General features: G+C 37.0%; 1 long non-coding RNA gene across 1 annotated transcript; it reads left to right on the top strand.

Annotated features, from left to right (window-relative positions):
- The first annotated feature begins 20,773 nt into the window (after nt 1–20,773).
- On the top strand, nt 20,774–25,547 carry LOC120879916. The gene is made up of 3 exons (XR_005724904.1): nt 20,774–20,799; nt 23,490–23,493; nt 25,421–25,547. It is a non-coding gene; the product is annotated as an uncharacterized LOC120879916 (long non-coding RNA).
- The last annotated feature ends 357 nt before the right edge of the window (nt 25,548–25,904 follow it).

The following is a 25,904-nucleotide window of genomic DNA, read 5'->3' as shown; positions in this document are numbered from 1 at the left end:
TGGTTGCAAGTGGAAGGAGGCTAGGAGGAGGGATGGAGTGCTAGTATGGGCTTAGCAGATGGGAACCACTATATACAGAATGGATAAACAACAAGGTCCTACTGTATAGCACAGGGAACTGTGCCCAATATCCCATGATAAACCACCATGGAAAATAATTTATATGAAAAAAACATCTCAGGCCTCTACTCATTAGGAACCAGAAGCTCTGACAAACTCAGTAGTCTGCAGATGTTGCAAATATTTCTTGGAGAAGAGTGAGTGGTATTGCTCCTGGTTGTATTGAATTCCCTGGTCTGTGTAAGTAGCCAATCTCCTAAAAGGCCGCCAAACATACCTGCCTCCTGCTGTTCACAACTTCTTTAGGTCATCCATTTTTAGGTCATCTTTAGGATGACCTCAAGACTATAGTCTTTGCAACCAATAATATTTGGCAGAAATGATGGTATGTTCCAACAAACATTAGGTATTAAGGGAGACCATGGTTTTCACCATGAGTTGTCTTTTTGGATTACCTGTTGGAGGGAAGCAAGCTATGATGTTGTAAGCAGCCCTGTGGAGAAAGCTGACATGGTAGGGATGAGAAGCCTTTGTCAAATTCCAGTGAGGAACTGAGGCCATAAACAACCAAGGCAGTGAAGCAGGAAGCAGATTCTTTAGCCCCAGTAGAACCTTGACATGACCATATACCCAACGGTGTCACTCTCCCTGAGACAGAACCACCCAGTTGAACTATTACCACATTTCTGATCCACAGGAATTAAAATATGTTAAGCATTTGGTGTTTCATATGCTAAGTGGTAGGGTAATTTATTTATCAAAAGTTCATAACTTATTGTTTTTGTTGTTCAGTCACTCAGTCATGTCTGACTCTTTGCAACCTCATGCAGTGTACCATGCCAATCTTCCCTGTCCTTCATTATCTCCTAGAGTTTGCTTAAACTCATGAGCATTGACATGATGATACCATCCAACCATCCTATCCTCTGTCATCCCCTTCTCTTTCTGCTTTCAATCTTTCCCAGCATCAGGATCTTTTCCAATGAGTCAGCTCTTCGCATCAGGTGGCCAAAGTATTGGAACTTTAGATTCCATATCAGTCCTTCCAAAGAATATTCAGGGTTTACTTTCTTTAGGATTGACTGGTTGGATCTCCTTGCAGTCCAAGGGACTCTCAAGAGTCTTCTCTAACACCATAGTTCAAAAGCATCAATTCTTCAGCACTCAGCCTTCTTTATGGCCCAACCCTCATATCTGTATGTGACTACAAATAACTAATTACTGAGAAGCATAGTTTTTCTCAGAAATCTGTGTGTGCCTGTACTCAGTTTATTCCTTTAATGTTTCATATTTTATTTCTGTCTACAGTGACTCAAATTATTTTTATGGCCAAGATATAAGGATACCTTTTCTTGACGATTATACTGCAAGTTGAAGCATGCTTACACTTTTATTACATAATACAGTTATATTATTTATGTATACTTGGCCATTATGTTCACTAACATCTGTTTCCACATTGAGCCAATTGGTGAGTGTATAAGAATATATGAATTGTCACATTTTAGTAAATTAAAGAAAAATAGAATAAATGCAAGTCTGAAAACAAAACAATGGTCTGTCAGATTGTATAAATTTCTTTGTCATTAGAGCCATTCCATTTAAAACTACACACAAGTTAGAGGCAGGGGTAAGACCAGAGCAGTAGAATCACAAGTCAGTGATGAACCTGAATTTTAATCTCAATACAGGCAGCTATCTGTTAGGTATATGGGCTTTAAAAATGTTTTTAGATGTTAGAGATATAAATAACCCCAAGGTAACACATTATCTGGGATGTAGTAATAGTAGGTACTCAGTAAGTTCAGCTTGCTTCTCCTTCCTTTTATAAAAATTATATTTTGTACCATTTTTCATAAAATATCCTCTATTGAACTTTTCTCTATGGTTACTGGCTCTGCCTATTTATGTCTAACAATTTGCAGTATTCCCAAGTTATTAACTTTTACAGTGATTTCACCTTAAATTACTTATTCTCCAAGAGTGTAAGATCCATATTAATCCTTTAACGTAAATGCAATGCATGCTTTGTCTTGTTTTGTTCTCATTTTCAATTGCACTTCTTCTCAAGTCATGTTTTTCAATTCTTTGTTCATATTCCTACCAAGTAAAATGTCATTCAGCACAAAATATATAATCAATACTTACATAAAAATTGACTGATTCCTATTTTGTTACAATGGTTGTATCTCTACAAGGTATGCTAGAAACGGAAATGATAATGTCCTCTATTGTATCTAATATTTGATCATTCAAAATATGATGAGAATTAAAAAAAAAAAAACCGTTGCACTGAAAGGATAGCAATTGTGATTCTTTTCATTTAACATGAAATAGACTTTTACTAGGTGCTCTAGGCATGCTAATATATAAGCAAGGAACCAAATGTATCATTTTCTAACCATAGGAAATATAACTTTTTCACTCTATTCTTCAACATTAGAATGACATTTTGTGACATTCAAAGGTCGGATATATTTGGTCACAAATGTTATTTTCAACCATCTATAAGGGTGCCTTCTTTGAAATGTGTTCATTTTCACACTAATCAAAATATGCAGTATTTTTTTCAAAAGCAACTTAATATCACCAGGCATAGAGCCATTCTCATCGCAAAACACTTTGTGGAGAGATTCAACAGAACTGACTGAGCTCAAATAGCTTTCGGAGCTTTTGTGAGCAAATTTATATTATTAATCCATTATACCATCTGGTTACTGTGTGACTCAAAGAGTGCAATTAATTTGCCTCACAAATAACACATTACATTACAAAGCTGCCCATATTCTCAAGCCCAATCAGAAGTGGCTTCTTCCATCTAGTCTTCTCTGATTTCCTAGTTCAATAATGAGCCATTTTGCCCCTGTCTGTCCAGTATAGGTATTCTAAGCATCCTTGTTTTCCACATTTATCTTGAATAGAAGTTGTTGCCATTTATATGTTACTATGTATTCTTTGGACTATCCCATATACACCTTTGTGTATTTTTATGTAGGTGTTCGCATGCAAAAGAATGTTTTAATTATTTTAGAGGGAGTTTTGAAGAATGACTCTGCTTTTCTTACTAACAATGAAAGATTCATTCAGTTCAGTTCACTTTAGTAGCTCAGTCGTGTCCGACTCTTTGTGATCTCATGAATCTCAGCACACCAGGCATCCCTGTCCATCACCAACTCCCGGAATTCACTCAAACTCACGTCCATCCAGTCGGTGATGCCATCCAGCCATCTCATCCTCTGTCGTCCCCTTTTCCTCCTGCCCCTAATCCCTCCCAGCATGAGTCTTTTCCAATGAGTGAAATCTTCGCATGAGGTAGCCAAAGTACTGGAGTTTCACCTTTAGCATCATTCCTTCCAAAGAAATCCCAGGGTTGATCTCCTTCAGAATGGACTGGTTGGATCTCCTTGCAGTCCAAGGGACTCTCAAGAGTCTTCTCCAACACCACAGTTCAAAAGCATCAATTCTTCGGCACTCAGTTTTCTTCACAGTCCAACTCTCACATCCACACATGACCACTCGAAAAACCATAGCCTTGACTAGACAGACCTTCCTTGGCAAAGTAATGTCTCTGCTTTTGAATATGCTATCTAGGTTGGTCATAACTTTCCTTCCAAGGAATAAGTGTCTTTTAATTTCATGGCAGCAATCACCATCTGCAGTGATTTTGGAGCCCAAGAAAATAAAGTCTGACACTGTTTCCACTGTTTCCCCATCTATTTCCCATGAAGTGATGGGACCAGATGCCATGATCTTCCTTTTCTGAATGTTGAGATTTAAGCCAACTTTTTCACTCTCTTCTTTCACTTTCATCAGGAGGCTTTTTAGTTCCTCTTCACTTTCTGCCATTAGTATACTCTAAATCCTATTTATTATATTATGGTATTAAAGAAGACACTCAAATATGAACTAATTTAAACATGAAAATCTCTAAATAATATTCACACTGATAGAAAGTTTATTTATGTTTTTATATGTAAAATGGCCCACACATGAAAAGGTCTAAATCATATTCACATTCATAAGAGGCTTATGTCTTTAAAAGGGGAAATTAACAAGTGCAAATTTTGTACACAAATTCTTTGGATTTAAAGGTAATTTTAAGCATATAATCTGTCTTCAGATGGTATAAAATAAAATAAAAAATCTAGCCATTAAAGTAATTTCTTGAGGAAGCATTCTAATGTCTATTAATTCACTCTCATTGCTGAAAAGCTACTATAATGTCTAAAACTTATATAATTCCCAGGAGTTTATTTTATAATCTACAATAACCTAGAACTTTTTCAATCAAAATGATATAAAATGATTACCTCTCATCTTTATTTTCTTAGTTATCTAACTCTGTATGTGACTTATCCCAACATGTTTTACCTCTCTTTTAAAAGTAAAAAATATTTTCTGGAATTATAATATTTGTCTTCTTCTCTACTGCAAGTTCTATCTATTAAAGTAAGATATTTAGGAAGTCATCATGATAAAAGCATTCTGATGAAACTCTAAAAGAGAAATAAATTCAAAAAGAATATTGGAGACACAACCCCCAAAGGACATAGTTATCTGGGGAAAAGGAGGCCAAGAAAGAGGAAGAACTTAGCAACTGTTAAAAGGAAGAATTGTATGAAACACTGCAGAGGACTCCCACTGTACCATTCTGGCTTTGATTCTGCATCCACTCCTGTAGGTTTTGCGTTTTATTTAGACTCAGAGGTCCCCAACCTCCAGGATCTAATGCTATGACCTGAGGTGGAGCTTATGTAATAATAACAGAAATTAACTGTACAATAAATGTAAGGCACTTGAATTATCAAAACCATTCCCCCTTACCCCCAGTCCATGGAAAATTGTCTTCCATGAAACTGGTCCCTGGTACCAAAAAGGTTGAGGACAACTGATGTAGAGTGTCATCTAATGTGATAACAGCCCCTGAGTGGTGACAGAGGAGGCAGAATACTCGGAGTACAAGAGAGGAGGTGAAAGAAGCACCTGTGCTGGGAATGTCAACTACATCAGGGGAGGATGATTCCAAGGGAAAATCCTCCCTGCTTTCCACATTCAAATTGTACCAACTCAGAGTTCAACAAGCACAGGACACAATATGGAACTGAATCACTGCATAACAATGGTTCCTGAGGAATTCTACTTTTTAACACAAATTTTCCGCTTAAGATTTTCATGAGAAAATTAATAACCCCATAAATTAAATATGCTAACATTATTCTGTGGCACAAATACCTGTCCGGCAATTTAGAAATCCACACTAGTGGTGATTGGGGAACACTATTGCTACTCTATAAACTATATGACCAAAGAAATTGGTGATTAAAATGTGCACGTATTATGGGACAGTGTGTTTATTGTAGTAACTGAATGAACAACATACTATGGTCAAAATTCTTGTTTTTACATTTACTAATTTTGTAATATATTCACAACTGTTACAAAAAATCTACTGTCATCGAATATAGTTATAGAAATGGTAAGTGGCTATGTAATAACTGAACAGGGAATTGAAAATGGCAATAATAATAACCAGAGCAGAGTGTCCAAATTAGGTTTATGGCTGCTGGTAGATTCTAAGGACATTTTGTATTGTTTTTCTCTATTTATTTTAAGGAGACAATTTTATATGCTGCTACTTGACTGCAATTAAATTTCTAGAAAGATTGCAAAGGGAGCAAAAGCATCAGTGGTAAATTGACTTGGGAAAAATTAAGTAAACCTACTAATACTTCTGAGTTTTTACAATTCTAAGAACAGCAAACATATACAAAGAGTAAAAAAGAAAAAAATTATGAAAAGAAAATAGATGAAAGTAAATGTATCAACTAGTAATATAAAACTATTTTATGTTTAAAACACAGTATATATTTCAGATACATCTTTAGGAAAAAATGGGTTGTTGCAGAAGCCAGGAAATCATGTTCTTACCCCAAAAAATATTAGCATTTCAATGATGCTATGTGTTTTGAGATTTTGCTACTTTCATATTTACAATACAAAATATTTCCCTTGGGTTTCTATAGGTTTAAAATAGAAGCAAAGTACTCTCAATTGATATTTAAATATTTTTCTTTCTCTGCCTCTGTTACCCATACTCTTTTCTATAATTTTGTCCATAAATTTTCATGATCAAATATTGACACATAAAAGTGAAATCAATCTAAAAATGTGACAATCTGAGGAAGTACAACTAATACTCTTCAAAAGTAAACACTTGATATATTTAGAGTGTTATGCTCCACAAACTTTGGATTATGTGCCTGGTCTATTAAAAACATATTGCTCACATAAACAAATTAATTTAGGAATGTGAAAATTATTATCCTTCATAAGTACATTTCTCACTGACTCTAAACTATCTTAGTTTTCTCCTGTTCCATTTTCTTACTATCCTTTTGTTCTTTTATTTAAATGACAATTATATACAGACATTGTAAATAGATTCTAATACTCTCTATACTATAGGTGCTATAAATTAAATCACAATTTCTAACAATACCTAGACAGAAATAAAAATGGAGGGATGTGTGTGTGTTTACTCAGTCATGTCCAGGTCTTTGCAACCCCTGGACTGTAGCCCACCACGCTCATCTGTCCATTGAATTCTCCATGCAACAATATTGGAATGGGTCGCCAGTCCCTTCTCCAGGGGATATTCCCAATGAAGAGATGGAATCTGTGTCTCCTGCATTATAGGCAGATTCTTTATCATCTGAGCCACCAGAATCTGAAGATATTTGCTCTAATGAAACAGTTCCTGCAATGTTGTTCAGAAGTAATTTTTACTATTCTTTTTGCTTGTTTTTATTACAAGATGCTCTATGTACAAGGGAAAGGAAGTGACTTCCTCTGACAGCATCAGTTATGTGAGATTGTAAGAAACCTTCACTCTCTCACTTTAAAGAAAACAAATGACTTAACCCAAGGACATAACAATGGCAAGGTAATCAGGGGAACTTTGACAAATTAAGTATCTATGTAATGTAGATACTTGTTCTAGATTATGCATAGAAAACCGTATTAGGCTATGCATTAATGATAAAGGAAACATTTTATCACATGAATAAGAGTAAAAATGAAAGCTTATGAATGTTTTAATACTAAGAAATCAGTAAACATCTTGCTCTCTATGGTCATATAAAAATTTTAAAAGCTAACTAGGTATAACATTGAATAGTAATAGGCTCACATAATTTTTCTATATAAACTTTTTTGCATTTTCCTAAATTTTTTCAAATTATTATGGGTTACACTTTTCAAAACAAGATCTAAAATATTTTTCTTAAAAGTTTAAGTTGTCTAAGGGTCATTTAAAATGAAAGTTACTAAATTAGTATGCAAATAAGGATAAATTAAATGATGCAATATTTCTGTCATTTTATACTTTGAAGTAAAATCTCTAGTGAGAGTTAGCATTTTTAAACCAATGTAATTTTCTACCTTTAAATGTGTATTTATTAATAGTGTTAAAATGAAATCACTCACCTGAATGAAGCAAAACATCCTGAATCAGCATAGAAATTGGATTATCATTGACAGAATCTGAAATTAAAAATTTATCATGTTTGTTCAACCTCAAATCAATATTTCCTACAACTAACTCAAGGGCTCAATATTTCAATATAATTACACATAAACTCTTCTTGATGAAGTTAAAAGAGGAGAGTGAAAAAGCTGGCTTAAAATTCAACATTCAACAAAACTAAGATAATGGCATCTTATCCCATCACTTCATGGGAAATAGATGGGGAAACAATGTAAACAGTGATAGACTTTATTTTCTTGGGCTCCAAAATCACTGTGGATGGTGACTGAAGCCATGAAATTAAAAGACATTTGCTCCTTGGAAGAAAAGCAATGACAAACTTAGAAGTGAAATGAAATGAAATTGCTTAGCCATGTCCAAATCTTTGTGACCCCATGGACCGTAGCCTGCCAGGCTCCTCCATCCATGGGATTTTCTAGGCAAGAATGCAGGAGTGGGTTGCCATTTCCTTCTCCAGGAGATCTTCCTGACCCAGCGATCAAACCCGGATCTCCCACATTGCAGGCAGATTCTTTATCATCTGAACCACTAGGGAATCCTAGACAGCATATTAAAAAGCAGAGATATTACTTTGCCAAGAAATGTCCATATAGTTAAAGCTATGGATTTTCCAGTAGTCAAGTACAGATGTGAGAGATGGACAATAAAAAAAGGCTGAGAGACAAAGAATTGATACATTCAAACTGTGGTGCTGGAGAAGACTCTTGAGTGGCCCTTGGGAGATCAGACCAGTCAATCCTAAAGGAAATCAACTCTGAATATTCACTGGAAAGAATGAGACTGAAGCTCCAATACTTTGGCCCCTTGATGGAAAGAGCCAATTCACTGGAAAAAGTCCTGCTGCTGGGGAAGGTTAAAGGCAAGAGGAGAAGGGGCAACAGAGGATGAGTAGGTTGGATGGCATCACTGACTCAATGGACATGAGTTTGAGCAAACTCCAGGAGCTGATGAAGGACAGGGAAGCCTGGCATGCTGCGGTCCATGGGGTCACAAACAGTCAGACATGACTGAACAACTGAACAACTCATCTGCTTCTATTGTATATAAAACTATTAATGATCTTAGGCTGAAATGGGTAAAATACATAAAATTCAAAAATTGTTTAAAGCACTATCCTAACACTTTAAAAAAGAACTACATTCATAGGTATTTATTTACATATAAATTCCTCATATCTATAACAGGTTTGCAGTGATGTTTTTTTACCTAAGATTCTAATATGTCACCATGACTACTTATGACATAAGATAAATATTGTGAAAGAAATATATTCAAGAACTATCATTACTGTTTCTAAGAGTGAAGTCAGATTTATCAATGCATTTGGGCAGTTAAGACACTTTTCATAAAAATTCTTCCAGTCATGTGTTTAAGCTTGGTATAATTATGATATATATGGAAAAGAGTTTGTTTGGATTTTTAAAACTATTTTTTGTAATGAATTTATATACTCAATCCAAAATCTATTATATCCTCCCAACACTATGTGTTTAATCTATGTATCAATTTATACACTGCATTTCCCTCAGCCCCAAACTGTTTCAAATGTCTTTTAGCTTAGTAGAAGATTATCTATATTTATCACCTAATTTCATTTGCACCATTACACTATTAATCACAACACCTGGCATAGAAGTCACTTATTCTTGTTAGTGTGTTGGTCAGCCTGGAAAATGACCTTCAATTAACTCTTCATTAGTTATTTCAAGAAGGTGCTCAACAGTGTTCTGAAGATGTCATCAATTACTTGTGCCTTGTGTGCAAATGCTTGGAGAGTCCATAGCAATGGGAGTAACACGAGAGCATAAATTCCGTCTCAGGCCAAAGAGATCTCAAGTAAATACATTATATTAAAAGCAAAGATAAAAAAATACTCAAAAATCATCACTTTCAAATTATTTTACTACTATCTATGCATGTTCTGATGTAAATTATACAGTTGCTATGTAATCTTTCCTCCAATTTTACAACCATAACAAGTCCTTGGACTGGTCTGAAGTCTTGTGTCAATGCAAAAATAGTACCAGACAAGGAAGACTTAATTTAAGATTATTGCAATAAGGAACACTTGCCAAAACTGAGCCTAAACTCAACTCCTACTGAAATAAAAAGCAAAATATCCTATCAGTTCAGTTCAGTCGCTCAGTTGTGTCTGACTCTCTGTAACCCAATGAACTGCAGCACGCCAGGCCTCCCTGTTCAACACCAACTCCCGGAGCTCAACCAAACTCATGTCCATTGAGTCAGGGATGCTATCCAGCCATCTCATCCTCAGTCGTCCCCTTCTCCTCTTGCCCACAATCCCTCCCAGCATCAGAGTCTTTTCCAATGAGTCAACTCTTCGCATGAGGTGGCCAAAGTATTGGAGTTTCAGCTTTAGCATCAGTCCTTCCAAAGAACACCCAGGACTGATCTCCTTTAGAATGGACTGGTTGGATCTCCTTGCAGTCCAAGGGACTCTCAAGAGTCTTCTCCAACACCACAGGTCAAAAACATCAATTCTTTGGTGCTCAGCTTTCTTCCCAGTTCAACTCTCACATTCATAATTGACCACTGGAAAAAAAATAGCCTTGACTAGACGGACCTTTGTTGGCAAAGTAATCTCTCTGCTTTTGAATGTGCTACCTAGGTTGGTCATAACTTTTCTTCCAAGGAGTAAGAATCTCTTAATTTCATGGCTGCAATCACCATCTGCAGTGATTTTGGAGCTCCAAAAAATAAAGTCTGACACTATTTCCACTGTTTCCCCATTTATTTCCCATGAAGTGATGGGACCAGATGCCATGATCTTCGTTTTCTGCATGTTGAGCTTTAAGCCAACTTTTTCACTCTCTTCTTTCACTTTCATCAAGAGGCTTTTTAGTTCCTTTTCACTTTCTGCCATAAGGGTGGTGTCATCTGCATATCTAAGGTAATTGATATTTCTCCCGACAATCTTGATTCCACCTTGGGCTTCTTCCAGCCCCGCGTTTCTCATGATGTACTCTGCATAGAAGTTAAAGAAGCAGGGTGACAATATGCAGCCTTGAGGGACTCCTTTTCCTATTTGGAACCAGTCTGTTGTTCCGTGTCCAGTTCTAACTGTTGCTTCCTGACCTGCATATAGGTTTCTCAAGAGGCACATCAGGTGCTCTGTTATTCCCATATTTTTCAGAATTTTCCACAGTTGATTGTGATCCACACAGTCAAAGGCTTTGGCATAGTCAATAAAGCAGAAATATATGTTTTTCTGGAACTCTCTTGCTTTTTCCATGATCCAGCGGATGTTGGCAATTTGATCTCTGGTTCCTCTGCCTTTTCTAAAACCAGCTTGAACATCAGGAAGTTCATCGTTCACGTATTGCTGAAGCCTGGCTTGGAGAATTTTGAGCATTACTTTACTAGCATGTGAGATGAGTCAATTGTGTGGTAGTTTGAGCATTCTTTGGCATTGTCTTTCTTTGGGAATGGAATGAAAACTGACCTTTCCCAGTCCTGTGGCCACTGCTGAGTTTTCCAAATTTGCTGGCATATTGAGTGCAGCACTTTCACAGCATCATCTTTCAGGATTCAAAATATCTCAACTGGAATTCTATCACCTCCACTAGCTTTGTTCGTAGTGATGCTTTCTAAGGCCCACTTGACTTCACATTCCAGGATGTCTGGCTCTAGGTGAGTGATCACACCATCGTGATTATCTGGGTTGTGAAGATCTTTTTTGTACAGTTCTTCTGTGTATTCTTGCCACCTCTTCTTAATATCTTCTGCTTCTGTTAGGTCCATACCATTTATGTCCTTTATCAAGCCCATCTTTGCCTGAAACGTTCCCTTCGTATCTCTAATTTTCTTGAAGAGATCTCTAGTCTTTCCCGTTCTGTTGTTTGCCTCTGTTTCCTTGCACTGATCACTGAAGAAGGCTTTCTTATCTCTCTTTGCTATTCTTTGGAACTAGCATTCAGATGCTTATATCTTTCCTTTTTCTTTGCTTTTCACTTTTCTTCTTTTCACAGCTATTTGTAAAGTCTCCCCAGACAGCCATTTTGCTTTTTTGCATTTCTTTTCCATGGGAAAGGTCTTGATTCCTGTCTCCTGTACAATGTCACGAACCTCAGTCCATAGTTCTTCAGACACTCTATCTATCAGATTGAGTCCCTTAAATCTATTTCTCACTTCCACTGTAAAATCATAAGGAATTTGATTTAGGTCATACCTGAATGGTCTAGTGGTTTTACCTACTTTCTTCAATTTAAGTCTGTGTTTGGCAATAAGGAGTTCATGATCACAGTCGTCTCCCAGTTTTGTTTTTGCTGACTGTACAGAGCTTCTCCATCTTCTCCAAATAACATGATCAATGTGATTTCAGTTTTGACCATCTGGTGATGTCCATGTGTAACGTCTTCTCTTGTGTTGTTGGAAGAAGGTGTTTGCTATGACCAGTCCCTTCTCTTGGCAAAACTCTATTAGCCTTTGCCCTTCTTCATTCCATATTCCAAGGCCAAATTTGCCTGTAACCCCAGGTATTCCTTGACTTCCTACTTTTGCATTCCAGTCCCCTATAATGAAAAGGACATCTTCTTGGGATGTTAGTTCTAAAAGGTCTTGTAGGTCTATATAGAACCATTCAACTTCAGCTTCTTCAGTGTTACTGGTTGTGGCATAGACTTGGGTGGGGCATGATGGAGAGGTCTGACAGAATGTGGTCCACTGGAATAGGGAATGGCAAATCACTTCATTATTTTTGCCTTGAGAACCCCATGAACAGTATGAAAAGGCAAAATGATAGAATACTGAAAGAAGAACTCCCCAGGTCAGTAGGTGCCCAATATGCTACTAGAGATCAGTGGAGAAATAACTCCAGAAAGAATGAAGGGATGGAGCCAAAGCAAAAACAATACCCAGTTGTGGATGTGACTGGTGATAGAAGCAAGATCTGATGCTGTAAAGAGCAATATTGCATAGGAACCTGTAATGTTTGGTCCATGAATCAAGGCAAATTGGAAGTGGTCAAACAGGAGATGGCAAGAGTGAACATTGACATTCTAGGAATCAGCGAACTAAAATGGACTGGCATGGGTGAATTTAACTCAGATGACCATTATATCTACTACTGTGGGCAGGAATCCCTTAGAAGAAATGGAGTAGCCATCATGGTCAACATAAGAGTCTGAAAACATCCTATAGGTTGGATAAAAAACAGGGTCTTACTGTATTGCATAGAGAAATATATTCAATATCCTCCAATAAAACCTATTGGAAAATAGTATAAAATAGAATATCTATATACATATAACCACATCAGTATGCTGTAGGGCAGAGAGTAACACAACATCATAAATCAACTATACTTCAGTGAAAATAAAGAAAATCAAAGAAAAAGCAAAATATGATAGAGTTTTAAAAGCTGGAATGAGACTACTTTACTCCCTCTGTGTTTGCTTATTGGCTGAAAAAAAAAAAAAGTATTCTCTTAGCTTCATTTTTAGAAGCAATTTTGCAGCTTGGAGTAAGACACCCTTGTCTAGAGAAGTTAGGCTCCTGCCCTCCCCCACAGGAAATGGGAGATAGAGGTGCTATCTTTCTTGATGATTACCTATCAAAAGGATGGCTCCCAAGTCCTTGAGAAAGATATTCCTGGGTTGTAAAACAGGCGAAGGCTGTTTAAAAGATTTACGTTTCAAAGATGCAGAGAAAGCATTTATAGTGACAAGTTTTCTAAAGTAAAGGGAAGACAGGGGTCTAGAGTTAGGAAATAGCCTCTTTAAAATTAAGTCAAGCTATGGGTAATGTTAAGGTTCCCTTGGCCAGTCACTTGTACTAATTATCTTTTAATGTTAAATCAATCTGTGGAGCAAAATTTTACATGTGTTTTCCTCAATGACACCCCACTCCAGTACTCTTGCCTGGAGAATCCCATGGGCAGAGGAGGCTGATAGGCTGCAGTCCATTGGGTCGCTAAGAATCAAACACGATCTAGCGACTTCACTTTCAATTTCACTTTCATGCATTGGAGAAGGAAATGGCAACCCACTCCAGTGTTCTTGCCTGGAGAATCCCAGGGATGGGGGAGCCTGGTGGGCTGCCGTCTCTGGGGTCGCACAGAGTTGGACACGACTGAAGCGACTTGGCAGCAGCAGCAGCAGCAACATGGCTGATTTAAAAAAAAAAAAAAAAAAACTTTTTAATGCATCAGGAATAAATTTAGATTTAATATAAAGTATCATTTTCTCATTCAAGTGCTACTTGTATCAGAGACATTACTTTGCCAACAAAGGTCCGTCTAGTCAAAGCTATGGTTTTTCTGGTAGTCATGTATGGATATGTAAGTTGGACCATAAAGAAAGCTAAAAGAACTGATGCTTTTGAACTGTGGTGTTGGAGAAGACTCGAGAGTTCTTTGGACTGCAAGGAGATCCAACCAGTCAATCCTAAAGGAAATCAGTCCTGACTATTCATTAGAAGGACTGATGCTGAAACTCCAATACTTTGCCTACCTGATGCAAAGAACTGACTTGTTGGAAAAGACCCTAATGCTGGGAAAGATTGAAGGCGGGAGGAGAAGGGGATGACAGAGGATGAGATGGTTGGATGGCATCACCGACTCAATCAACATGAGTTTGAGTAAACTCTGGGGGTTGTGATGGACAGGGAGGCCTGGCGTGTTGCAGTTCATGGGGTCACAAAGAGTTAGACACAACTGAGCAACTGAACTGATAAGTGATAACTGTATCATATAGTACATTTTATATGTAATTGAAACTGTAGTTGCATCTTTTATCTTTTCATAATATGTATGCTCATCTCTGCACCAATAAGTAATATTTTGTAATATTTCATTTTTAATTATTTTTTACAGTATAGTTGATTTATAATGCTGTATTAATTTCTTCTATACAGCAAAGTGAGTTGGTTATACCTATACATATATCAATTCTTTTTTAGATTTTATTCTCATATAGGTCATTACAGAGTATTGAATAGAATTTTCTGTTTTATAGTAGGTTCTTGTTAGTTATATATTTTAAGACAAATTATGCTGTAGTATATTATCAAGTGAAAAACAAAAAATTACACAACCTGAAAGTTTAGAATTGTGTTTTAATCAGGGTATGACTAAGGACTATAGCCTGGGATACAGCTCTCAGATAGCTCTGAGGAACTGCTAAAGAGATAAGCCTGGATCCATGATACATAGGAGTTTTTGTTGAAAATAATACAGGCAGTTGAACATTCAAAGAAAGAAAGTGAAGTCACTCAGTCGTGTCTGACTCTCTGTGATCCCATGAACTGTAGCCTACCAGGTTCCCCCAACCATGGGATTTTCCAGGCAAGAATACTGGAGTGGGTTGCCATTTCCTTCTCCAGGAGATCTTCCTGACCCAGGGACTGAACCTGGTCTCCTGCATTGTAGGCAGATGCTTTACCATCTGAGCCACCAAGGAAGTCCTGAATATCCAAAGATTACAGCTAATCACAAAAAATAGACATCTCAAGTTAATGATTTTAGTGCTTTACTATATAGGAAGATGCAAGCGTCTAGACTCATTAAAGTTATTCCTTTGATATGCATCTCAACTATCTAGGACCAGTATCCTGTTTTTCTCTATCCTGAATTCCTGTCAGGGCATAGCCATGAGGGCAACTGGGGCGGCTGATGGCTTGATAGTGGCAACATTCTTGGCTTATTGAAATAGCAGGTGGTATCTTTTGTCCACAATATTATTTCTATATTCCAGATATTTCTAGACTGTTATTGCATTTTTAACATGCACATAAGTCCTAAAAATTTTTTAATCACTTTCTCATGTAAATCTGTTAGCTTTTTATTTGAATTTTATTGTATATAGGAATATGCTTGAGATAATGTATTTCTTAAAATAGTTAAGATGCATAGTTCTACTTTATATTCTTTGTAGGATGTTACATAGTTATACAGATTTCACAAATCACATATATTTATATATTGAAATATACTTTTGTCTTTTGTTTTTGGTTGTATTTTTATACTACAACTTATACTATTTGGTTATTTGGTCATTGTGTATATAACCTTAGTTTAATAATAGAATAGGTAATTCACCTAAGGTTAGTTTATCCTGCTTTTTATGAAAAGAAATCAAAAGAATATCACAAGTTCCAACCAAAACATCCATAAGTTATACAGGTAATTTAGAATAAATACAAAAAAACATCATTCAAACTGTCAGCCAAACAGCTGCTGTGCTAATTAGGAAAGGATAATTTGATGTACAGTACATCTGTATTCCTTTTTCTGATCATAACTCATCAGAGATTTCACCTGTTGACACAAAAAGCTAGTTCTATAAAGTATGATGGATACAGTTAAAAAATAAAATACTAACATATATTTGTCTATAAATAAAATGAAAGTGCTGTACAGGGTTTTAATTATACACAGTAAGATGTGACATTTACTTTTTGATGGGCTTTGTACAATGCAGTTTATTCTATTTGAAGCTATGTAATTATATAATAATTATTTTAATATTAGAAGTAATTATTCAGTTGTTACTTGTATTTGGTTAATTAGGCTTCCACTTGCTAATGCAGCATTATTATGCTTCTTTCATCAGAACTGGTTACATAGTTCATCTATTTTGTAATTTTAGAAAATGACAAAAGTAATCACACTTTTATTTCAGATTATTAAATGAAAGATTACTGTGGTTCATTGGACAAGATTTCATGAAGCAATGACCATGGTTCCAACAATTCCAGGTTTGCATCTTTGAACTAAATGCTGTACCCTGTACATTGCTATTTCCAATAGAGTACTTTAAAGTCATCAAAGTCTCTTCAGCTCAGTTCAGTTTCCATGCTGTTTCATAAAATTTTCAAACAATTGTTAAGTGTGGTGAACAGGTGGATATCCCAGAAACATTCTTCAGTATTTGATTAAGTGGTCATGTGACACACTTAAAGTATTAATCTCTGCCTTAGCTTGAACTGCTATTAAAACGCCATATATTGGTGGCTTAAGAATTTAGACATTTATCTCTCCCAGTTCTAGAGGGTGAGATCAGGATATCAGCATGATTGGGTTCCAGTACAAGCTCTCTTCCTGACTTGCAGATGTTTTGTTGTTGTTGTTGTTGTTTTTTCTTTTCCTGCTATATCCTCATATAATACAGAGGGAGACTCTGGTGTCTTTCTCCTCTTATAGGATCACTTATCTCATCATGGCGATTCTACTTGAGTGATTCATCTAGCCCTAATTGCTTCCCAAGGCCCCATCTACTAATACCATTATTTTAGGGATTATAATTTCAAGGTATGAATTGGGGCTGGACACAAACATTCAATCCATAACATAAATCTATGTACTTTCTTTACATGTCTACCACATTCTTCCCTTTCACGGGTAATACAAAATCAGTATTTTATATCCCCTAAACTCTACACTTAGAAAGCTAAGAGCAACTTAGGCAGCATGTTAAAAAGCAGACATAATTTTGCCAACAAAGGTCCATCCAGTCAAAACTATGTCTTTTCCAGTAGTCATATTTCGATGTGAGAGTTGGACTGTAAATAAAGCTGAGCATCGAAGAACTGATGTATTTGAACTGTGGTGTTGGAGAGGACTCTTGAGAGTCCCTTGGACTGCAAGGAGATCCAACCAGTTAATCCTAAAGGAAATCAGTTCTGAATATTCATTAGAAGGACTGATGCTGAAACTCCAATACTTTGGCCACCTGATGCAAAGAACTGACTCATTTGAAAAGATCCTGATGCTGGGAAAGATTGAAGGCAGGAGGAGAAGGGGATGACAGAGGATAAGATGGTTGGATGGCATCACTGACTCAATGGACATGAGTTTGAGCAAGCTCCAGGTGTTGATGATGGACAGGGAAGCCTGGCATGCTGCAGTCCATGGGGTCACAAAGAGTAGGACACAACTGAGCTACTGAACTGAACTGAAACTCTATATAGATCAAAGTAAGTAAAAGGTGGTTAAATATAATAAAGCTTTTATGTAATAAAAGTTCAATGAAATGAAGATTCAATGTTCCCCAAATTAAAATAAGGAAACATTTTCATAAGAACTGGAAGAATTTAATTTTTTACCTTATTTTGAGGTTTATGGTTATTTCTGTTTTATCACTTATTTCTTCCATTCAGAAATCACTTTGCTGAAAACTATGTGTGACTAGAATTAGGTAAAGCTGAAGAATTCCTAGAAAGTAAAAAGTAAAGAGCCTGGAGGCTTTAAAGAGAAATTGAGAAGACATTCAGTCTTTAAGATGAAAAAAAAAATGCATATGACTTGGCACCTAAGTGTCCTCTTATGTGGCTACCTTACCACCCCATTGCCCATTCACTACCTACCACAGTCATTTACAGAAGTCAATATGTTTCCCCTTCTACTTATTCAGTGGGGTTTGAAAAAATTACAACATTCTTCCTTGGTGGCTCAGATGGTAAAGAACCTGCCTCTAATGTGGGAGATCCAGGTTTGACCCCTGGGTCAGGAAGAGCCCCTAGAGAATGAAATGACAACCAACCCAGTTGGTTGCCTGGAAAATCCCATGGACAGGGGATACTGAAAGACTGCAAGGGACTACTACTGGGTTGATAAGATCTTCACTTCTGTGGTTAAAAAAAATTTATCAAGAAGCTTGGATGACAGTTTCAATCACAAGCTTGAACAACAAGATTGAGGAAAAAATGGTGATGAAGAAAAATCTGCATTCTTTTTAACTTTTTGTACTACTTTGTCCACAAATGATATATTAGTTCAATATTGACCAAAACATCTTTGGTATATAGTGGGAAGAGGGACTTGGAGAAGGTTTTAACACACATGTGCTATATTTTTGTTTTGCACATGAAAACATTACTATGCAACAGTGATCTACAAGTAAATAAGTCATAATACCATTGTTTATAACCAAGGCTTAAAGACCACTCTGGTGCCTAAACTTTTTAGAAAATTTTTAAAAGAATACCACAGAACTTATAGAATTAAAAGATTTAACATTACACATAAATTAAGAACAGCCTTCTTTGTTGAATCTGTGGTTAGAAATATGACTTGCTGAGTCTAACTTGCTGCAGTTCAAATGAAGTTGAAGACTAGTAACCTATTGAAGTATTTTTAAGTCAATTTAAAATAAAAAGTTGTAAGGATTAATTGGAAGTGGTCAAAAAGGCAATGAAAACTCACGTTTTAGGAATCAGGGAACTTAAATGGACTTGAATGGGTGAATTTAACGCAGATGACTTATATCTACAACTATGGGCAAGAATCCTTTAAAAGAAATGGAGTAGCCATCAGAGTAAACAAAAGAGTCCTAAATGCAGTACTTGGATTCAATGTCAAAAACGACAGAAAGATCTCTGTTTGATTCATAGGCAAATCATTCTCCATCACAGTTATCCAGTCTATGCTCCAACTAGTAATGCCAAAGAAGCTGAAGTTGAACACTTCTATGAAGACCTACAAGACCATTTACAACTAACATCTTAAAAAGACATCCTTTTTATGATAAGGGACTGAAAGGCAAAAGTAGGAAGTCAAAAAATACCTGGAGTAAAAAGCAAATTTGTCCTTGGAGTACAAAATGAAGCAGGACAAAGGCTAACAGAGTTTTGCCAAGACAACGTACTGGTCATAGCAAACACACTCTTCCAACAACACAATAGAAGACTCTATACATGGACATCACCAGATGGTCAATATTGAAATCAGATTGATTATATTCTTTGCAGTCAAAGGTGAAAAAGCTCTATACAGTCAGCAAAAACAAGAATAGAGTTGACTGTGGATCAGATCATGAACTCCTTATTGCCAAATTCAGACTTAAATTGAATAAAGTAGGGGAAACCAATAGACCATTCAGATATGACCTAAATCACATCCCTTAAAATCATACAGTGGCAATGACAAATAGATTCAAAGCTTTAGATCTGATAGAGTGCCTGAAGAACTACAGAGAGAGGTTCATGACATTGTAAAAGAGGCAGTTATCAAGACCATCCACAAGAAAAAGAAATGTAAAAAGGCAAATTGGTTGTCTTATATACAGAGTACATCATGAGAAACGCTGGACTGGAAGAAACACAAGCTGGAATCAAGATTGCTGGGAGAAATGTCAATAACCTCATATATGCAGATGACACCACCCTTACGGCAGAAAGTGAAGAGGAGCTAAAAAGCCTCTTGATGAAAGTGAAAGAGGAGAGTGAAAAAGTTGGCTTAAAGCTCAACGTTCAGAAAACGAAGATCATGGTATCTTGTCCCATCACTTCATGGGAAATAGATGGGGAAACAGTGGAAACAGTGTCAAACTTTATTTTTTTGGGCCCCAAAATCACTGCAGATGGTGATTGCAGCCATGAAATTAAAAGACGCTTACTCCTTCGAAGAAAAGTTATGACCAACCTAGATAGCATATTCAAAAGCAGAGACATTACTTTGCTGACTAAGGTCCGTCTAGTCAAGGCTTTGGTTTTTCCTGTGGTCATGTATGGATGTGAGAGTTGGACTGTGAAGAAGGCTGAGCTCTCAGAAATTGATGCTTTTGAACTGTGGTGTTGGAGAAGACTCTTGAGAGTCCCTTGGACTGCAAGGAGTTCCAACCAGTACATTCTGAAGGAGATCAGCCCTGGGATTTCTTTGGAAGAAATGATGCTAAAGCTGAAGCTCCAGTACTTTGGCCACCTCATGTGAAGAGCTGACTCATTGGAAAAGACTCTGATGCTGGGAGGGATTGGGGGCAGGAGGAGAAGGGGATGACTGGATGAGATGGCTGGATGGCATCATGGACTCGATGGACATGGGTCTGAGTGAACTCCGGGAGATGGTGATGGACAGGGAGGCCTGGCATGCTGCGATTCATGGGGTTGCAAAAAGTCAGACACGACTGAGTGACTAAACTGAACTGAACCGAAATTGGTTGTCTGACAAGGCCTTACAAACAGCTGAGAAAAGAAGAGAAGCTAAAGGCAAAGGAGAAAAGGAAAGATATACCCATTTGAATGCAGAGATCAAAAGAATAACAAAGATAAGAAAGCCTTCCTCACTAATCAACATAAAGAAACAGGAAAACAATAGAATGGGAAAGAATAGAGATCTCTTCAAGAAAAGTTAGAGATTCCAAGGAAATATTCATGCAAAGATGGGCACAATAAAGGACAGAAATGGTATGGACCTAACAGAAGCAGAAGATATTAAGAAGAGGTGTCAAGAATACACAGTTAATTATACAAAAAATATCTTCATCACCCAGATCACCACATTGGTATGGTCACTGACCTAGAGCCAGACATGCTGTAATGCAAAGTCAAGTGAGCCTTGTATGAACAGAGCTAGTGGAGGTGATGGAATTTCAGTTGAGCTATTTCAAATCCTAAAATAGGATGCTGTGAAAGTACTGCACTCAATATGCCAGCAAATTTGGAAAACTTAGCAGTGGCCACAGGACTGGAAAAGGTCAGTTTTCATTCAAATCCCAAAGAAAGGCAACGCTAAAGAAGATTCAAACTACTGCACAAAAGCACTCATCTCATACACTGGAAAAATAATGCTCAAAATTCTCCAAGCCATGCTTTAATGGTATGTGAACCATGAACTTCTAGATGTTCAAACACGATTTTAAAAAGGCAGAGGAACCAGAGATTAAATTGCCAACATCCACTGCATCATAAAAGAAGTGAGAGTGTCCCAGAAACATATCAATTTCTGCTTCATTGACTATGACAAAGCCTTTGACTGCATGGATCACAACAAACTGGAAAATTCTTCAAGAGATGAGAATACCAGATCACCTGACCTGCCTCGTGAGAAATCTGTATGCAGGTCAAGAAGCAACAGTTAGAACTGTACATGGAACAACAGACTGGTTTCAAGTAGGAAAAGGAGTACGTCAAGATGGTATATTGTCACCCTGCTTATTTAACTTATATGCAGAGTACATCATGTGAAATGTCAGGCTGGATGAAGCACGAGCTAGAATCAAGATCACTAGGAGAAATATCAATAACCGCAGATATGCAGATGACACCACTCTTATGTTAGAAAGTGAAGAAGAACTAAAGAGCCTCTTGATGAAAGTGAAAGAGGAGAGTGAAAAAGTTGGCTTAAAACTCAACATTCAGAAAACTAAGATCACAGCATCCAATCCCATCACTTCATGGCATATAGATGGGGAAACTATGGAAACAATGAGAGGCTTTATTTTCTTGGGCTCCAAAATCACGGCAGATGGTGACTGCAGCCATGAAATTAAAAGACTCTTGCTCCTTGGAAGAAAACCTATGACCCACCTAGACAGCATGTTTAAAAGCAGAGACATTATTTTGCCAACAATGTCCGTCTAGCCAAAGCTATGGTTTTTCCAGAGAGTTGGACTATAAAGAAAGCTAAGTGCCAAACAATTGATGCTTTTGAACTGTGGTATTGGAGAAGACTCTTGAGAGTCCCTTGGACAGCAAGGAGATCCAACCAGTCCATCCTAAAGGAAAATAGTCCTGAATATTCATTGGAAGGACTGATGCTGAAGCTGAAACTCCAATACTTTGGCCACTTGATGTGAAGAACTCACTCATTTAAAAGACCCTGATGCTGGGAAAGATTGAAGGTGGAGAGAGAAGGGGACAACAGAGGATGGTTGGATGGCATCACCCACTCGATGTACATGAGTTTGAGTAAAATCTGGGAGTTGGTGACAGATATAGAAGCCTAGCAGTCTGCTGTCAATGCGGTCACAAAGAGTTGGACACGACTGAGTGACTGATCTGAACTGAAGGATTAATTTTCACTCAACATAACAGCATGTATCACATAGTCTCTAGCAGTTTTTAAAATCCTGACCTTTAAAAAAAAAAAAATAAAAAAAATAAAATAAAATAAAATCCTGACCTTTTGACTTCATGAACTTCCTATCTGACATTGTGATTTAACATTTCATGACATTTTGAAGGCTGTTTTTATGACAGCTATCTGAGGTGCTTTAAAACAACAATATTAACACCAAAAACATTTTAAAATGCTTGTCAAGGGCAATTTAGGATAGACGAATATTTATGAAAATAAACTTGGAAACACACAATTACCCTAAATCAGTCTTTTTTTTTTTTTTTTGCATTGGCATTATACAATCTTTTTTCTAATGACTTCAAAATGTTAAGGTATTTTCCAAAAGAGATTGATATAGTCTCTGTTTTCAATTCCCAAAAATGACATATAAAATATACATGCATTAGATCTTTTTACTTTTATTATTGACATAAAGGAGCTATATCCTGAAATATCCCTGCAATTTTCATTGCTTTTTAAAACTAGTCTAAAAAAAGGAAATTAAGAATATGTATAACTCTCCCAACTTTAGTTCTTTGCTTCATTTGAATAAAGCCTAGCTCTTGAAGAATTTCTATAAAATTGAATAACAGTAACAACAATAATGACAAAAACAAAAATAACATGTGGGAATTTACATTGGTAAAGGATAACCAAGGAAAAATTTTGAAAAAACAAAATCAGTTCAGATTGAATCAGATTACCAAATTACAGGTCAGATAACATAGGACATTATCTATTTCTGATTAATTTGGGTAATTCCTTTGATTACAAAACTTGTCAGTGGTTAATTGTATTCTAATAGGTTCCCCCACCCTAGTATATGGGAATACTACTCTTACTGAGTTGGAGAGAAGAATAATTTAAACAGGAAAAACACTGTATTTTTAACCTACACTGGATCAAAATACCCAACATCCTTTAGCTCAGTTTCTGTGGTGCAGGAAACCAGTCACGATTTAACACATGTCTTGGGCTCAATGTTCATCATAAACTTGCAGGCAGGATGTCAACCAAAGCTGTGGTCTTCTCTGAAGGCTTAACTGAGAGTAAGAGTCTGCATCCCAGTTGCCCTGTGGTTATTGGTAGGAAAGTTTCTCATCGTGTGGATATCTCCTGGAGCTTTCCTAATGTCACAGCTAATGGCTTCCATAGGACAATGCAAGGCAAAGATAAGACAACACCAAAGACCGCTTTTGTGGCCATCAATTTTGATAACTTAATTTCAGCCTGACATCCCATAATTTCTGCCATAGTTTTTATAAGAAGTGAATCAGTAAGTCTAGCAAACACTAAGGTCAGGAAGGATTAACAACCGTGCCAGTAAGCAGCTGTAACTGGAGGCAACACTAGTGTCTGTCTACCAAACTGTCAGAGCCACGTTGTCATTTTTGTTCACTCAGTCATGTTTGACTCTTGGCAACACCATGGAATGCAGCATGACAGGCTTCTCTGTCCTTCACTATCTCCCACAGTTTGCTCAAACTCAAGTCCATTGAATTAGTGATGCCATCCAACCATCTCATCCTCTATCGTCCCCTTCTCTTCTTGCCCTCTATCTTTCCCAGCAGCAAGGTCTTTTCCAATGAGTTGGCTCTTTGCACCAGGTGGCCAAATTATTGGAGCTTCAGCTTCAGCATCATTCCTTCCAGTGAATATTCAGGGTGGCCAGAAGCCAGGCTCCCCTGTCCATGGGGATTCTCCAGGCAAGAATACTGTAGTGGGTTATCATGCCCTCCTCCAGGGGATCTTCCCAACCCAGGGATAAAACACAGCTTTCCCACATTGCAGTCAGATTCTTTACCATCTGAGCCTTGAGGAAAGCCCAATTTCCTTTAGGATTGACAGATTTGATCTCCTTGCTAGTTTGACAACCCCAATCAGAGCCATGTAATATGTCCACTAAGTACTTCAGCAAAATAAAGGACAGATATATTTTAAACATAAAATGCAATGTCTTTGGCAATGAAAAAGATTATAGGCACACACATACAGTAGTATGAATTCATCAAAAATCTTATATTTTATAATATTTTATGCATATTAATAGATAATATATCACTTTTTAGCAAAACAACTGAAGTACAGGGTACAAGAAAAGAAGACTGATGCTCTGGGAATTGGAGATAGCAGGCACTGCAGTAATAGGCTTATTTGCATACAGTCCAAGGCCTGCTTTGGGCTTCCTGATGGCTCAGTAGGTAAAGAATCTGCCAGCAATGCAGGAGACACAAGCGACTCTTGGGTTCAGCCCTTGGGTTGGGAAGATCCTCTGGGGGAGGGCATGGCAAGCCATTCCAGTGTTCTTGCTGGGAAATAGACTGATGGTCAGAAGAGCCTGAGTGGCTACAGTCCATGGGGTTGCAAAGAGTCAGACAAGACTGATGTGACTGAGCGCGCGCGCACACACACACACACACACACACACACACACACACACACACACACACACGGTCTGCTATGGAATTCATTTAATAAAGACAGGCACTGATGGGCTCCAAAAATTAGTGACAGAAACAATAATTAGTGATAGAATCTGCTTTTCACCTTCAAGATGAAACCTCATAAATGTAGGAATTCACCATGAAGAAGGAGAGAGAGAGATTCTCTGGGATTCCAATTATCTTGTGTTAGAGAATAACTTTATTTAAGCATTAAATACTATTTATTATATTCCTCCAGCTCGGTCTATCATTATTTCAAATATATTTAGAGAAAAATGATGTAAAAATAAAGGGTACATGTGACTCTCAGGAGAATAGTTATCAAAATTAATTGCTATAATTTTAACAATTATATCTGACAAGAGGAATTTTCCTTATTAGACATTAAATGCATGGAAATTTAAATAGACAGAACAAAGTCATTCAAGCATCTGTGTATGGAAAAATAATTTTAAAAATGGAAATCATCATACTTCAAATCCAAATATTAAATGCTAGAAAAGAATTGTCTAGAATAGTTGAAGAAAAAAGCTTGTGGTCCACCCTTTAAAACTCAGCCATACACTGTCTACATAGAACTGTACAAAAAAGGTCTTGATAACCAGGATAACCATGATGTTGTGGTCACACATCTAGAACCAGACATCCTGGAGTGTGAAGTCAAGTGGGCCTTGGGAAGCAGTACCACCAATACAGCTAGTCTAAGTGACTGAATTCCAGCTGAGCTATTTAAAATACTAAAAGTTGACAGTGTTAAAGTGCTGCACCCAACATGTCAGCAATTCTGGAAAATCCAGCAGTGGCCCTAGGACTGGAATATGTCAGTTTTTATCCCAATTCCAAAGAAAGGCAGTGCTAAAAATTGTTCCAATTATCAGACAATTTCACTCACTTCTCAAGCTAGTAAGGTTACCCTCAACATTCTTCAAGCTAGATTTCAGAAGTACTTGAATCAGGAACTTCCAGATGTACAGCTGGGTTTAGGAAAGGCAGAAGTAGCAGAGATCAAATTGCCAACAGTGTGACTTGCATTTATTTCAATGCAAATAGATGAGGAAAC

This window comes from Oryx dammah, unplaced genomic scaffold (genome assembly GCF_014754425.2).
Source record: "Oryx dammah isolate SB20612 unplaced genomic scaffold, SCBI_Odam_1.1 HiC_scaffold_21, whole genome shotgun sequence".
Taxonomy (NCBI): Eukaryota; Metazoa; Chordata; class Mammalia; order Artiodactyla; family Bovidae; genus Oryx; species Oryx dammah.
The sequence above is the reverse complement of the archived record's forward strand: the minus strand, read 5'-3'. Positions and strand labels throughout refer to the sequence as shown.